Source organism: Hibiscus syriacus, unplaced genomic scaffold (genome assembly GCF_006381635.1).
Source record: "Hibiscus syriacus cultivar Baekdansim isolate YM2019G1 unplaced genomic scaffold, ASM638163v2 tig00110044_pilon, whole genome shotgun sequence".
NCBI classification, from domain to species: domain Eukaryota; kingdom Viridiplantae; phylum Streptophyta; class Magnoliopsida; order Malvales; family Malvaceae; genus Hibiscus; species Hibiscus syriacus.
The window spans coordinates 1,623,792-1,641,164 of NW_024062574.1; the positions used below are offsets into that span (position 1 = coordinate 1,623,792).

General features: G+C 36.2%; 3 pseudogenes; all 3 read right to left on the reverse strand.

Moving 5' to 3' along the window:
- Positions 1 to 495: 495 nt before the first annotated feature.
- LOC120213840 lies at positions 496 to 16,937 on the reverse strand (annotated as a pseudogene).
- On the reverse strand, positions 748 to 3,658 carry LOC120213839 (annotated as a pseudogene).
- Positions 5,640 to 8,084, reverse strand: LOC120213649 (annotated as a pseudogene).
- Positions 16,938 to 17,373: the final 436 nt, after the last annotated feature.

Below are 17,373 nucleotides of genomic sequence, written 5' to 3' on the forward strand. Positions count from 1 at the left end.
ATGGCCAAGCACATGGTGTTGCTGAGGGAACAGTAACCCTAACATGCAAGTACTTGCCCAGTAGACGTCCAGCAATTCCAATGGCCACCACGGTGTTCCCATTAAATGTCCCGATGCGCACCAACCGTTTCCGTCGAGTAATATATGGACAAATACGATCATACGATATAAATATGATATTAATCTTTTTAAAAAGATCATATAAATGTATCATGCAAACTTATTTGATATGAAAACGATGTAAAGATTAAACTCCACAATCATATTTTATGTGAATCCTAAACTCTGAATTATAATCTTAAACAAAATAATAATATTCAAATAGATAAAATTATCGAGTGTGAATCAAATATTCAATTTTTAGGACGTGACAATAACATCATTAAACGATTTAAAGTCCGATTGAGGCGTCATGATACATTTATGTAACTGCATTTGTAGAGCAGACATGGCATTTATCATTTGGTGATACTCTTGCAACGTGTTCTCATTGAAATTCTTGGTTTCTTTGAAGGTCTTGTTTCATATTTAATGTCAGATATTGTACTAAAATTGGATATGATAATGAAATGTCAAGGACCAAGAAATTGGATTTAAATGAATTTTGATAGTTTTAGATGAAAAAAAAATAAAAATATTAAAGAATTAATCAACGGGTTAGTTTATATGATAAGTAGTTTGATATCGCTTAAGCAGGTCTTGAGTTTGAGTTCTCGTGTAGAATCTTTATGAAAACTATCCTGCATGTTTAGATAATAGCCAATCGGATTCAACAAACTCTCCACCGGAACCTGCAGTAGACACCGCCAAATTCATCGGTCGAACAAATGATGTTTTCTTCTGCGACAAATCAGATTTACAAGCACATCACTTGGTTCCTACTTGGAAAGATGAGTTTTCTGCTAAGTAGTGTAGATTTCCCTACTTGTTTTCTCTGTTGCTCAGTCAAAGACTTTGTTTCCGTACATGCAAATTAAACATCCGTAATGAGAACAAACTAAGGATGAAGTCTTTAAGCTGAAGGGACTGCAGCATCCTTGACAGATTCACGCCAAGCGTACTCCCTCGCACCATCTTTGTCAACGATCTTGATAACAAAGTTCGGAGGTGCAACAACAAGTCGTGACCTTATCTCCATTATGCATTTATCAACCAAGTCGATGGCTTCCTCCACGGTCATGTTGCTGTGGTAGTGCCTGTCCATCATTGAAAGGAAAAAATAGGATCCATACCCAAATGCTCCCTTATCAACTTTGTGAAGTGTGGCAATGTAGTCGATGTAGTAAAGCGAGGGGCCTGTCTCATTGTCGTAGCCCGCAAGAAGAATGTTCACGGAGTACGGATTCTGGGGGAAAAAAACAAATGCCACTGTTAAAAATAATAGTAACAAGTCAATGCACAATCTAAAAGACCAAAAAGTGCATTGAACACCAGGCATGGCAGCTGCAAAGATAAAGTGACCAAGACATGATAAGAACTGCATATGTCAAGAGTCATCATTGGAACCCCTAAAGAAAACAAAATCTTGTACTTGTAAATTCAAAATTCCTTGGCTCGACCCCTGAGCTTCCAATCTAAAACAACAGTTAATCCATACAGCTTGACAAGATTTTCTATCAGATACTACACCATTGAAATGAGGCATCGATGCATTACATGGTGATAGGTTTAAGCCATAAAACCATTAACTCCACGTTGAACCATATAACAAGCTTACATGGTATATTAACTTTCCAGCTCAAATGATTTAGTTTAAGCAAAACACAGGTGACTGTTTTGTAGAAAAACTGAAGCATTTTCCTAGATTTGTTTAGTACATGCCTCAAATGCAAATGTTCTGATTCCACTACCAGTCTGACATATATAATGCCAGATGTGCTGCCTTTTTCCAGCTGAAAACAATATCCTTATGGGAATCTCATTCAAAAGAAATGGAATCCGAAACCACAATGCTTTTAGTAAGTCGCACAAATGAGACACACAAATCTCTGTAAAGGTGCTGCCAGTATTGTCAAGGCATGCACCTAGGTGTTTTTCCTTTAGTGTCAGACAACAAAAGAAGCTCGGACCCCTTCAGGACAGGCACATTTCAGACACACACCTTGTGTGTCTGCCTGCCTGCCTGGGCACACTTTTGAAGTTCTATTCAACTTATTATATTTTTTAACTCTTTTAATTAGATATAACTACATTAGTCAAGAAGAGATAATAGCAAATACTCTACTACTCAATATTTGAAATTGCAAAATAGATATAGGACAATAAGGGAATCATGCATAACGACCAACAAAATTAAAATAAAATTTTGCAGGTTTCACAGATAAATTTAACCAATATATATATAGATAGATAGATACACAGAAAAAAAGGACATACAAAAATAGACACAAATATATTGCGCCTTACTTCACTAAAGCGATTGCTTTTTTTTGTGTCTTGTGTCTGGGTAATCTAAGGTTCTAGCACATAGAGTGCACCATGCGCTCTCGACAAAACTGGGTACAGATAGAAGGCCATATAAAACCTGGGAGCTAAGATGAATATGACAGTCTCTTAAGCAAGGTACCATTCAGCAACTTTAAGCATCATAAATAAATCCAGTGGACAATATTAACCGTCTAACTAAGCGAAGAAAAAGATAGCCCAGCAAGTTTGAACTTCCTGTGGTTTAGCTAAACACTGAATTTAACTCACCAGCTCTCAGAAATCTCCTCAAAATGGATATATAACATATACAGTGTAGCATTCATTAACAATGTTAGATCTATACTTCAATAAGTTGTGCAGTTAAACGTGCAAAGAGATTGCAACCGATTCTAGTCAAAAGCAAGTAAAACACAAAATAGGCTACAGCATCATAACACATTTCAGGGCACGATAAAGCTATATCATAATCTCCAATTGCAGCCAATTCTAGACGCCTACAAGCTCTAAATCAAACCCTTCCAAGTTCCAACATAGTTCTACAAAAACAGTTTCCAGTTTCCACACTTGAAGCTTCTTCAAATATGCTTATCAGTTATCACCATAATGGGAAACCAAGCAAAGTTATACAGATTAAAGCTAATATTGATTCAAACATACAATACTCGCTTATCTAGCGCAAACCCTACTAAATCTTTTATTTCGCATAGATTAATTCATCTTTTCCAGTGTAAGATTTCTACAAAGTTTCAACCTCATCAAATGCCAACAGAAATCTAATAGTAGGCACAACAAGAAAATTATTAAATCGAAATTAACGACAAAACCCTCAGCTGAAACTCTGGAAAACGGGGATATTTACACCTTCCTTAATGCAGTGGCAAGCTCACCGCGAGTGAAAATTGGCGGCGGCGGCGGTGGTCAGAGGAATACCGTTTCGAAACTGATACAAAGCCACGTTTTTCTGTATATACTCGGTGAATTGCACTCTGCGGAAAAATAAAAAGGGTTACATACGACGGATAGGGAACTATAAATACGTAGATTTAAAGGGAGAAAATGAAGAAGGAAGGGAACCTGTCGCCGGGTTCCCCGCTAGCGGCCGCGAGTTTGTGAGAATCGAGGATCATGATCTTGTCCTCGTTGGATTTGTGGACGAGGATGCTGTGAACCGCCGATGCGTCCGCCGCTAATAAGGCGAAGCCATTACCTACTAAACCGAAACGCACTCCATTTCTACTTTGAACTTTTTGGGGTTGAGGATTTTCTTCTTTTTCTTTCCTTAAACAAATGGAGTATGATTTAGGAATTGTCTTGATGCAGAAGTTATTCTTAGGGTGGGAATCTGGGGAATTTGGGAAAGTTTGAGGGCTGTTTGGTCATTACAAGTAATTGACATTAGCTGCGGTATTTTATACTTGGCTTAATTACAAAATAAGTGCCCAAATTATACCAATTTTTTCAAAATAGATATCTAAACTTTTTTTCAATACATCCATGTGTTTAATATTACAAACGGTATCATTTTACGTGTCCGAACTATAACGACGTTAAATTTCACTTTTAAATAACACTCATGTTCTAGTAGTTTTAAAATTTTTATTTATAATAAAAAAGTATATATTAAAAATCTAAATTTTCAAAAAAATTAAAAAAAAAACTCAAAACTTTGAAAACTCTAATTTCAATCTTTTAAATCCACGACGATCGTTATTATTTGACGCCAATCAAACCTCCACTAGAACCTCCACCCTATGACAAGTCAAATACGATGATAATGTAACGTCCCTGAAAAAGGAAACGACAAAATCGCATCTTCGACAAACTTAAACTCTCAAATTCACAACATCCGGGTGTTCTAACGACGCGCATAACAACAAAGGAGACAACGATTGACAAGAAAGATGATAAGGACGACGACGACAGTCGTAGCCGACAAGAGGTGTTAGGGTTTATAGTTAGGTATTTGTAGTTTTTTTATACTTTTAGAAAAAAAAATATTATTTGTTTAGTATTTTTAAAATAAAATTTACAAAATTAGCAGAACATGGCTTGTGTCACTTAACAGAATTTTTTAACAGTCATTATGGCCCGAACACCAAAAATAGTAACATTTATAACCTTATGAATATTAATGAATTAAAAAAATTTAGATACCTATCTAAAAAACGATACAGTTTGAACACTTATTTTCTAATTAAAAAACGATATTTAAAAAAATATTATTTTTAATACTTTTCTACCCTCAAAATATTAATGAATTCATCTTATTATTTTTTATTAGTTTATTAATTTATAGTTTACTTAAATTATTTTAAAATACGTAAAAAAATCAAGCCTAAATCTAAAATTTATAAAATCTAAAATTACTTTAATATATAATATTAATCATTCTATCAGTTGAAAATTAATCATTTTACCAGTTGAAAATATACAGCTCGTTTTCTTCTTCCCTATTCCTACGATTAGGAATTTAAAAAATATTTTATTTTCAAGAAATTAAAGAAAATATTAAAATATTTAAGATTATTTTATAATTTTCAAACAAAAAATTGTTAAATATTTAATACTAGAGAGGTTAAAATAAAATAAATTAAAATTTTAATTAATAACTAAAGTTTTAATTACTAAAATAAAAACAAGAAGGAAATTGAATAACAAAATTTATAGTTTATCCTTTAATTGGAAACACCAAAATAAAGAAGGGTAAATTTCTCATTTAATATCTAAACTATCAATTTTCATCCGTTCTAGTATCTAAACTTTTAATGTTTTTCAAAATCATACTTAATATTTAGTTTTTATTTCATTTTAGTACATATCGTTAAAAACTTAACACGTATAATAATTAAACTATCAAAATATTAAACTATCAATTTTGATTCGTTTTAGTAATTAAACTTTAAATTAAAATTTAAAAAAACTAACATTAAATTTTAATAAAATACTAAAATGAAATAAAAATTAAATTTTAAGTATAATTTTAAAAAAATAAAAATTTGAATATTAAAACATATTAAAAACGATAAATTAAGTTAAACTAGTAAACGAGTGACTTACCTGACGAAGAAAATAAAGGTTTCCCTTTTATTTTAATCGTCGAAATAGGAAAGATACAAAGCACACTACAAAACGAAGGCTCTCCTCTTTAACACAACGGCCACCATGTTTATTCCATTTGCATCTCTTGCTTAAACAAAACTACACATTTAAGCTTAGAACAAGCCAGCAAAGTCCAGAATCGAGGCTATGGGATTGCCCCTACCCTCTTCAGATTCGCGCTGCCTCTGCTCTGTGATCGAGACAAAAAGGACTCTTGTGGGTTGTTGAATACCTCGTCGACCAACCTCGACGGCACACCGAACGAAAGCTCCTTCGCCGCACCGTCCATTTTTCTCACCATGTTGTCTTTGCCGGCGATGAAGATCCTCGAGCAGTTCTGGTGGTGGAGCCCGAAAGCAAGAGCCCTCAGGTTCTGGTCTTGGGATGCGACGTATGTAACTGGATGGCCTGCCGGAACTACGAACACGTCGCCGGGCGACAAGTGGGCTCTCACTTTCCTGTATTCTCCACTTCTTCTTTCTTCTTCTCCGGAATGGCAAATCATTTCGACGTGTCCGGTTCCTTCGGTGATGAGGACCACGAATGTCGACTTTGAATTGTAGTGCGGCACAAAGATTGATCCCTGTAAGAAAAAGGGTTTGGTTTTAGTGTTTTGATTAGGGTGATAAGATGAACTGTGATGGAAATGGTTTCGGGTTTACTTGGTTTATCTCGAAGCCTACGACAGCAGCATCGGCGTTCCGGAGTAGCTCGAATTCTCGAGGGCAAGCCTCGAAGAATTTTTCGTTTTGGTTGGAGTAGATCGGCGTTTGAGCCAACAAGTTGAAGGCGATTCTCTCTTCTTTCTCCCTTGGCTCAATGATCTCATCTGTTCTTGGCTGGCTCTACGGAACATTCCCTGCTGGCTTTGCTTCCCATGTAACAGCTTTTATAGCTGCTCACTTCGTGTCTTTTACAAAGAAACATGAATCAATTCAATAAACGAAAAAAATAATCAGGCAAATTAAAGAAGTGATAAAGAACATACATTGAAGACAGCCTCGAGAATTTCACGGCTGAAGGGTCGGTAATATGACTGAGGATGTTCTTGTCCGGCGGGGAAAATTCCTCGAATTTTTCGGGGTTATTAACAGGGCGGTGGAGCATTGCAATGGTTAGATTCTCCTTGTTGTCTTGGTTCACCAAGTACACTGTGCTTCCTGCTGGAATCCTCACTACAACTCCACGAACTACGTTGAATGACTCTTTGTTTTCTTGAGTCACGAACGTAATCGTTCCCTTACCTGCAAATTTACCATATTTTACTGTTTTAGTTCATAGTCATGTATAGATGATGATGAAAAAGGATGAAAATTACTATTTACCATTTGTTACGATGTAAATTTTTCGGCATCACAGTGGTGTGGGAGGACGAAAGTGTTGGGATTTGCTTCGATGAGGGCAATGCGGTACTCGTTGATGCCCTTAAGTAAATGATGCTTTTGAGAAAATTTCTGGAGGACCCAGAAATTGCCATTTTCTTCCTGGAATCGAGCTTGAGCGTATCTCCTGCAAGGGAAATAGTAAGGGTTTTGGCTTTGACGTCATTCTTCTTCTTCTTCTTCTTCCCTTTCCTGTTGTTATTCTTCTTCTTCTCTAGGTGGTTGTCGCTCGAGTTGCTCACTGCATTGTCTCACGCATTGTTGTTCACTCTCGGCCTTTGTTCTTCCTGTAGGCAATGCTGTTGACATTCCTCGAGTTATCTTTGTCTTCCGTTGTTGTTGCTCGAATTCTCTCTGGCAGTGTTATTGGCATTGAGGCTGCTCTCTTTGTCCTTATTGTCGGCATCGTTGTTGGCAATCCTCGAACCTCCTCTGGGGATCTTCGGGGCTCGATTCATGGCGGCCGCGGCCTCTCCCTTCTTGTTGTTCTCTCTGATCCCCGAATTCTCTCTGGCATTGTTGTTGGCATTGAGATTGTTGTCTTTGTCCTTGTTGTTGGCATTCCTTGAACCTCCTCTGAGGATCTTCGGGGCACGATTCATGGCGGACGCGGCCTCTCCCTTCTTGTTGCTCTCTCTGATCCTCGAATTCTCTCCAGCACTGTTGTTCGTATTATGACTGCTGTTTTTGTCCTTGTACCGTACCGTTGTTGGCATTCCTTGAACCTCCTCTGGGGATCTCGGGGGCTCGATTCATGGTGGCTGCAACCTCTCCCTTCTTCTTGCTCCCTTTGATCTTCGAGTTCTCTCCGACACTCTTGTTCGCATTGCAAGTGTAGCTACGGCCCTTTTTCTTCATCTTGGCATCTTCGCTGACATTCCTCGAACTTCCTTTGGGGATCTTCGGGGCTCGAATCATGGCGGCGGCGGCAACCACCTCTCTCTTCTTCTTTCTCTCGTTGTTCCTGCCTGAACAACACTTCACATTGCCCTTCGCACTCATCTTGCTCCCTCTCTCCACGAATATCCCATTGGCATCACCTCTGGCACTCCTCGTACCTCTCTCGATGATCCTTCTTGCAGTTGCTTTGCCTACCGCAAGGATCAGCGGCAGAGCAAAGCAAGCCAAGGGAAATGAGAAGAGCAAAACTATGAAGAAACACTTACTCGTAACCATGGCTTTAGCTGTGTTTTTTTGTGATGATAATAGCAGAGACTGGTAATGTAATTTATAGAGCGGAAGGGAGGCTTTTGCATGCGAATCTTCATCAACGCGTTGAAGCCATTAACATGCAAAGTGACGAGTGTACAAACCAGATATTAGAGTGGGTAGATATCGACCGAGACACCGCATCCTTCACGTGGTAAGGGTAGGGCTACAACAAGCTTTGGTTGCAGGGAAAATCTTGATGTACCTGTAACAAGATGCGGCGATGTGATCGGGGATGGATAGAGGGGGACGGGTTATCGATGTCCGGGTGATCGGGGATGAATCAAAGGGACAAGTTATCGAGGATGGATCAGAAGGAACGGATAATTAAGGATGGATTGAGGGGACAAATGCCGGACGAGTTAAAATATTTATTTTAGGCATCAAATTTTAAAAAATATATTTTGATGTGTCAAATTTAAAAAATACACTTTTAAAGGTGTCAAGTTTATAAATTAAAAAAAATCATATGGCTAGTTTCGCCAATCAATAAGTTTGTAAATGAATTGAACTTTCAACGAATCGTTCATGAACCGTGCGGTGAGAAGTTCGTTTAATTAAATGAACGAACACGAACATAGGTCCTATTCGTTCATTTACATTCGTGAGCGTTCGGTTATGTTTGTTTATGTTCGTTCGGTTATGTTCGTTCATTTATGTTTAACCCAATCTTCTTAAATCAATTTTGGTGACCAATTTGTAAGTATCATAAAAATATTAATTAATCTGATATTCTGATGACCAACTCCATAATTAACCCAATTTTATTTGAAGATTAAATTCAATATTTTAACCTGTGAGGCACCTCACACCTATATTCATTTTCCCTTTTTTCCCCCAAACCCTAGTGTTCACTGGAGAGTGGAGACGATCGGTGAAAGCTTCAAAACAAGTTATATTATAGTGCAATTTGAAGTTTTACAGGTTTGTTTTCATCTCTTTCTCTGTTTTATTTGGCTTAATAGTTAATATGTAAAGTTATTGTGGAAGTAATGGTTTTCCAGGAAGAACACATTAATAAGTAGAAAATACACTTTGACAATAAACTTTTGTTTCATAGTTATTGTGTGACCTTTAGTTGTGGAGTAGACTTTAGGTACGTTAAAATTTTGAATTGTGGTTTAACAATAATATTAGTTAGATATGTAGCATAAGAGGAATTTCGAATCTATGTTATTGCCTTGTAGTTCACTTTGTATCGTTCGAAATCTTTATGTTGTTAAATTTTCTACTCTGTCAATGGAAATGATCATTATTAACAAATCTCACTAAAGTCTGACATTGATGTCACAAAACTTTTAGCCCGCGAATTTATTAGAATAACGTAGTGGAAAATGATTGTTCACATGTAATCATGGACCACTAAGATAAATGTTATAGCGTTAAATTAAAGTCGTGTGAATCATTTAACATCTTTAAAAGACCGATCGAAATATATGATATCTTCGAACATTTCATCACTGCTAATCAGCTCTTACGCTATTTATCATTGTAGATTTGGTTGATTTGCATTGTCGACTATTTTTCATGAAAGAACAATGGAAGGTAGGGTCTCTAACGTTTATGTTCGTGTTCATTTATATTCGTTTTTGTTTATGTTCGTGTTCGTTTATGTTCGTTTATTTATTAAATGAACGAACATGAACAAGCTATATTCCTTAATGAACGAACATGAACAAAAAAAAATATTTGTTCGTTTATGTTCGTGTTCGTTTATGTTCGTTTATTTATTAAATGAACGAACATGAACATACCTCCGTTCGTGTACATTCGGTTCGTTTACAGGCCTACTAATCGATAAGTGCAAATTTAAAATTATTATATATTTAGAATTTTTTTATATATTTCTTTTGAAGGGATTATTAGGATGAGCATAGAAGTCGAACTCGACGGGTTTCGACCCGATTGGGTCGGATTTTTAATAAAGCCCTATCTTATGGAATAAAACAATATTTTTAATAAATATGTTATTTCGAGTCGGGTCGGATTTTATCTTAAAATATGGTCAGATTCGAGTCGGGTGGAAGATGTATATTTTTCGGGTCGGGTGGACGAAAATCGACCTATGCTCATCCCTAGTGATGATCCGTATTTACTTAAAATTATAAATTCAAGTTCATACTCTTAATATAAAATATTGTGTCCCGTGATGATGCTTGATGAGCAATGTGGTCCGCGATGCATAGGGTTGTAAATGAGATTAGACAGATCGAGAGTTATTTGAGATCAACTCGGTCAAAGTTCGATAAATACGCGACTCGAATGGACTCAAGCTTGAGCTCGACTCGAGTTCTTAACAAGCCGAAACGAACTATTTAATACACGACTCGAAAAGCTCAGGAGCAACTCAAAAATATAATATATTAAGATTTTATTATTTTAAAAAATAAGTTATTAAAATATTAGATTTTCATGTATTTCAGATTCATATTCGAGTTTGACACTTCAATCGAATTAAATTTAAGATTTTTCCTTTCAAGCTTTAATTCATGGTTTTGAGTTCGAGTTAAACTTAAAAGTTTTAGGGTCGTGAGTTTTCGAGCCGAATCAAAATTTATGTAAACTCGGTTGAGTTTAAAATGAGAATTGAAACAGGGAAGTTGGTGTTTTAAAGTGAGTGAGGATTAGTTTAGTATTTTTTTAAAAAGAAGGTTTAAATTAGAAAAAAAAATTATGTCTTCTTTAGTTTTATTCTCTTAAATTATATTTTAATTAAAATAAATCTTAAAATTATCATATACAATCATTTTAAATATTTAAATTACTTTTTGATTAAAATAAAAAATTAAATTATACACTTTTTTTATTTAAGTCCTTAAATTTTTTTATTTTAATCCTTTTTTCTTCTTCTCTCCTACAGTTCGATTTCTGGTTTTGTTGTGTTCGATTCCTTTAACGTTGAACGTGTTAAGTTTATAGGTTCAGAAATAGTAAAATTACAAAATTAGATCTTAAACTCTTTAAACTTCACAGTTAAACTGTAAATTTCTCAATGTTTTCAATTTAGTCCATATCTTCATCAAAATTAAAATGTAAGAAAATAAAAAGGAAAAATAGAATCAAATAAACGAACTTATAAACAAGTTAATAAATGAATTTTTAAATGAGCTTATTTATGAATATGAACAAACTGAACACATATTTGTATTCATTGATTTATTAAATTAATATAAAGATTTTATTTATACTAATTTATTTAACTTAATAAAGAGGCATAAACATATATTATACCAACGATTCACGAATCATTCATCGAAAATTATATTGATTTTTCATCCTATACTGACTGCATTGTCTCATACATTGCTGCGTCCTTTCAGGGCTTTGCTGTTCTTCCTGTTGGCAGCGTTGTTGACATACCTGGACTTCTCTTTGAGACTGCAGTTCTTCTTGCTCGTATTGTTTCAGGCAACTTTGTTGGCATTGTGGCTGCTGACTTTGTTCTTGTTCTCGGCACCGCCTCTGACATCCTGCGTACTTCTTTTGAGGATCTTCGGGGCCCAGATCACGGCGGTGGCGCTCTTTTTCTTCCCGTTCCTTCCATAGCTGCTTTCTGCATTCTTCTAGGCACCGAGCTTGCTTCCTTTCTCTAGGAATCTCCGATGAGCATCGCCTCCTGCACACGTCGAATCGCGTTTTCGCCTCTTTTGCGAAGAACGTCAGCTGAAGAGATATGCAAGCCAAAAGAAAGGAGAAGAGACGAGAGCAAAACGATGAACAGAAACTTATTCCTCACCATGGTTACACTATTAAGCTGTGTTTGATTTTCACTTTGTGGTGGTGATAATACCGGTGTCTGGTACTGTATTTAAAGGAAAAATGTAACCTTTTTGCATGTAAGTTTTTCATCTACGTGTTGAAGACATTAACATGCAAGGTGACGAGTGTGTGGGTACGGGTAGGAACATTAGGACAATCTTCTTTGTTTGCAGGTGTCTTTTATGTGAACTCAGTTTAGTTTAAACTTTTTTGTAAGGTGAAATGGTGAAGTTCGATAAGTTCATGTCCGGGTTCTCGAGTTGATGTTGAGTACTTGAGTTGATATTGATCTGTACTCTGGCAGTATGGACAGCTCAGGTGTACGCATGTTGCTGTGCATGATGATGAGTTGCAGGGGATATGAACAAGTTGAGATGTATATATATTGTTTGTATTTGATACATATTTTTGGTTCATAAGTTTATATAATTATTTTCGAGTAAAATACACAAATCATCCATTGACTATAAAGTATTGTTTTATAGATTATTATATTATTGAGTCCTCCATCTATTAAAAGTTACAAAATGATCATCTGATTATAGGATGTTACCTTTTTTGAATCTCGACTATTTATTGTGTTCCAAACTTGTCTTTTTTATTAAAAAAATTGACAGTAGTTTGAACTTGACGTTAACCTACTGATTGGAATATGATAGTCGTTTGAAATTCTAATTCATATTATATAATATATCATTCAGTAAGTTAACATCAAACTCAAATTATCATCGATTACTTAACAGAGAACAATGAGTTTGAAATATAATAAATAGTCATGTGATTATTTTATAACTTTTAATAATTAGGGGACTTAAATAGATAATGTCGAGACTATTTTATAACTTTTAATAATTGATAAATCCATGAACCACGTATAATAAAAAGTGATTGGAATATTTGCCCACTTTTTCTTTTTGGAAGATGCCCCACTCTTGATTTTTACTTTATCTACATCCCAGACAAGTAAGAACAAACTAATAATATGGTGCAACAAAACACAAGACAAAGCTTTGCATGAAAGTGAAACCTCTTACTCATGGCTTCCAAGCCTGCAAATAAAGTAAAATAAACAAAAATGGCAGTGCAGATGTTCCATTATCAATCAAACCAACTTTTCTCAGTAAAATCATTAGCCAAAAAAAAAACATTGGGAGAAGACGAGCATTCTGATATCTGTTTTCACTTTTACTTTTGGTTCTTTACATTTCTTCTATCACTTTGGTAATGAAGTATTCATATTGACCATCCTTTCATCTTCTTCAGCTCATCAAAAAAAATTCCCTAAAACTAACAAATTGTGAACAAAACAACCTCCGAGTACCCTCGGTCGGTGTTAATGCAGGTTCTTTCCAGCAAAACCGAAAAAATGTTGCATTTGAGTAGTTTAGAAGTAATCATAAGTACCCTTTAGTTGTGAAGAATTATCGATATGGCACGGAGCTTGCTTTGAGATGCATTTGAAGTTGATTTTTGTTAATCGGTGATTCGAGTTAGTTAACCTATCGATTACAGAATTTATACCTGATCAATGAACATGAAAACAAGATTAGTTGAAGAAACCGATAGACTGCGTTGAAAAGGGAGCTAAGAAAGAACCAACCTTTTTTGGTTAGTGAGCAATGGAATGTCTCTGTCACCCTTATGAATGAACATCATCAGAGTGATTCTTAGCTGCGCATGGGAAAAGAATGGCTCTTGTCAAGAAAAATTAGATGGAGAAAAAAGAACAAAAATATCGAACACTTCCGATACGTTGGTGTCTTTTCTATCTTTAAAAGCTATGGGTAATGGGTGTAAAGGATTAAGGTCCAAGGACCACAATCACAAAGGTGTATTGAGTGTAGGAAATTTGTTTTACCTCCTTTAGAAAAAATTTAGCTCGGTGTATCCATGCGCATACGGCAAAAGCTCCTCTACCTCAATCCTCGAAGTAGAGTAACTCGTGCTCTTCTTCAACCGGCCACGGGTTGACTCAACTTCAGCCCAAAATGTACCATAAACTGGTCTATGATCCGAGAACTTAGATTCCCCACGGACATATGATAATTGGTGGATACCTTCTCCATACCACAATATCCGGTCGCACCTTCATACAAGAAAGTTTAATTCGGTGCACTTGTTTTATTAATCCAATTTTCTTTATCTTCCAGCACCAGAGCTATGATTTTAACTACTTTATCGTGTCGTGTGGCAGGAAGCGTTTTCTTACCAAGCAGGAGTGCGGCATTTCTCCTTTGGATGCATGTCATCCCCGGTGTATCTGTCTGAATTTCTTGAATACTTGTACGTCGGTGGAAGTAAATCTTCCCTTCATTCCATCCCTTGAAAATGCGACCTCTTTTCTGCTCTATCCGTAGCTGCCGAAAATAAAATTCGCAAATGAAATATTTTAAACTATTGTATGTTATTCGAAACGAAGATACGGTTTGTTTAAGTAAAAGCATACCTGGTCATTTTCTAACAATGCCCTCCAGTTCTGCATCTCAACAAGTGCCTTGGCAGATCGGTACGAGAGAGCAATACGATAATTCAAATCCCCGAGCCAAATTATTCGACTAGATTAGTATATAAATAGTCAGTACATGCAAACGAGTTCAGTTTATCATCGAATGGTAATGAGTTTATTTCTAGGCTTTGTTTCAGACAGCTAATGTGCAGACTAAAGTCCTTACTCATGCTCAAGGATTGTTTCGGGGGACTTTTCGTTTTCTTCATTACAAACCCGTGGAAACCTTGTCTTCTTAAGAATCTCCATGACATCAGCGTTCCTTCTTAGCTCGTCGCCCTCCTTTTGTCCGGAAGTTAAATGAGTGCATATGAAGCAAAAGCTAGTTTGATGCAGCAACATACTCACAGATATAGAACCCTGGCAAAACCAAACCATATTGGTTAATCACAAGTGCCTCTGATTCATGAGTATACGACAAGTAAATTATACGAAAATAAATGCTTTTAAGAGTACCGTTTTACGGTCGAGTGATACCTTATTTCCGAGATAACCCATCAATCCTCTGCCAACGCAAGATACTTTCATGTTTTTAACATGTTCTCTCAACTCGCCTCTCGCCCAGATTGTGATAAATATGCCAACCATTTGCTTACTAGCCACTAGGCAGTACCTTGAATGCCCAGGCATCCTATATCCCTGTTCGGATGCAAATCCACCATAGGATATTGGTGAGTGCAATACGGTACTCGGTGATTCCGTGGTCCCATTATCATCATCTGATGAACCTATTCTGGAGTAATCACTAGGTCGGGAGTAGTCGCTAGGCCGGGAGAAATCACTAGACCTATTGCCCCATCTATAACTGGAGTCGTAGTCACTTGGCCTGTTACCCATCTATAACTGGAGTCGTAGTCACTCGGTCTATGATCAAATATTACCCTACCACAAACACTGAACCTCCTATCAAGTTGTGGCTGTGGAATCGAGGGATCATTGTCCATTCTCCAGCTGCTGGTTGTCTGAAATGATCGGCGGTGAAAGAAAGATGAATTCTTCTGCCTAGATAACCCCTCAAAATCAGCATCCACCTCAACAATGGGCTGAGGAACAGGAGATGGTGTATAACAACCCCCGCCACCGCTGGTTCCGGGAAGATTGTTTATAGTCTTTCGAATGAGAGACAACCATTTTTTGGCCGGACCATTGTCTTCTGCACCAAAAATATTCCCAGCATTCAAAGGAACTATCTCTTGAAACCTGTAAGAAAACAAATAGGAAGGAAATCATTCGGTGAACGAATCGAAGTTCGGTAAGTAAGGCATGAAGATCAAAACTGTCATAACATACCCAAGGACATATATATCGGCCGGAGACGAGGCATGCAGCAAATCTTCTAGATTCAAATTACTCGGCGGGGATCTTCCAGCCACATTCCATGAAGCTACAAAGATGCTGATCCAATGGAAAACAGAAGAACAGTTGGTACTAATGCATCACAAAGGAATAGAAGTGATAAAAAGAATACTACTATATACAACTTCAAAAAAAACATACCTATAATTTTCGACATCGATGATTCGAGGGTGATGGAGATTCATTCTACCTCGCCAGCTTTGCTCCGTACTCCTACTAAATTTTTCTGCACGTCATATAACATTTAGAAAATAGAATCAACCAGAATAATCCACAAAAACACTTGAGAGACGAGATTAGGAACCTGTTTTACTCTTTTTGATTGTGCATGGCTCCCTTTCGGAGAAGCTGGTCCTATATTCAACTTCACCTCCTGAAGATTAGAAACCAAAAACAACAAAAATGAAATTGCTAAAGGAATGTTTTAAGGATGCTTTGTGTGTTTGATGAGAGAATTGCATGAAAAGAGAAAGTATCAGAATCTTGAGTACTTGTAGATAGAATCCAGGAAAAGATAAAGCCTTGAAATAACCAAGTAATCCATTTTTCTTCTTCTTCTTTTTGGCATGAAAGCTTGAGATTCTAATTATTTATGAATATTAGGCAATCATTGTGAAATTCCCAGAAATTGAAGCTCAGAGTACTCACCTCCTCCACAAACATGATCACCAGCTTGAAAGTCCTCCGTTTTGTTCTTGATATTGAACCATTTTCTGACCATTTTCTTGGACCATGAGAGCTATATCAAAAGGAAACAATGAACACCCATTAAAGGAAAAAACAATAGCTACAATCTCCATAAGAAAAAAATTATTTATTTTTGGGCACAAATTTGAGTATTGTAAACCAGAAACAGAGGAATAGGAAGAACAAATGCAGAAGGGCAGAAGAAAACCTTGCTTTCCTTGGGTTTCCCTTCTCCCATTGTTAAAACTTGAGCTTCATACAACTCCTAAATTTACTCTTTTTACTATTTCTCGAAGCTCTAAACTTTGATACAAATCACCAAGAAAACAAAAAATAGTTGCTAGAACTCCATAGACAGCACACTCCACTGATCCTTCCCCCAAAAACAAGCTGAATTTTTGCTCAAGAACTAAGTTAAAGTTGAAGCAAAAACAAGCAATGGGCTTTTCTTAGTTTCCTCTTTCATGTATGTGAAAGCAAAGAAAGAAGCTAAAAAACCCAGAAAAACACACAATGCGGCAAACATAAAAGAAAAGAAGGTCTAGAGAGAGAAAACTCATGAGAACAAACTAAAGTAAGCAGCTTCACTTTGTTAAACAAAAGAGAGAGTCTCGTTATCAGTAAAAAAAAAAAAGCATAGTATATTAAAATTTTGAACGGAATAAAGTGTATTTCTTAATTATTTTGTCTTTAGTTTCCTCAAATCTCAAGGCTGGTTCGACATGAAAGGGACAATGTCGTTTTTAGTATGTGGTGTAGGTTAAAAAGACAAGGTCTGGTCAGCAAAAGTGTTGAAGGAGGGTTTTAAGTTATGCCCCCACTCCATTGACAAGAAGCTGCCTTTGAATTCCCTTTTCCCTGCTGTAAATCTATTAGGCGTTTGGTTTGATTGAATATTTATAAGAGAATTGAAATATGTGAAAGAATTGAAATTTATAGTAATTGGAA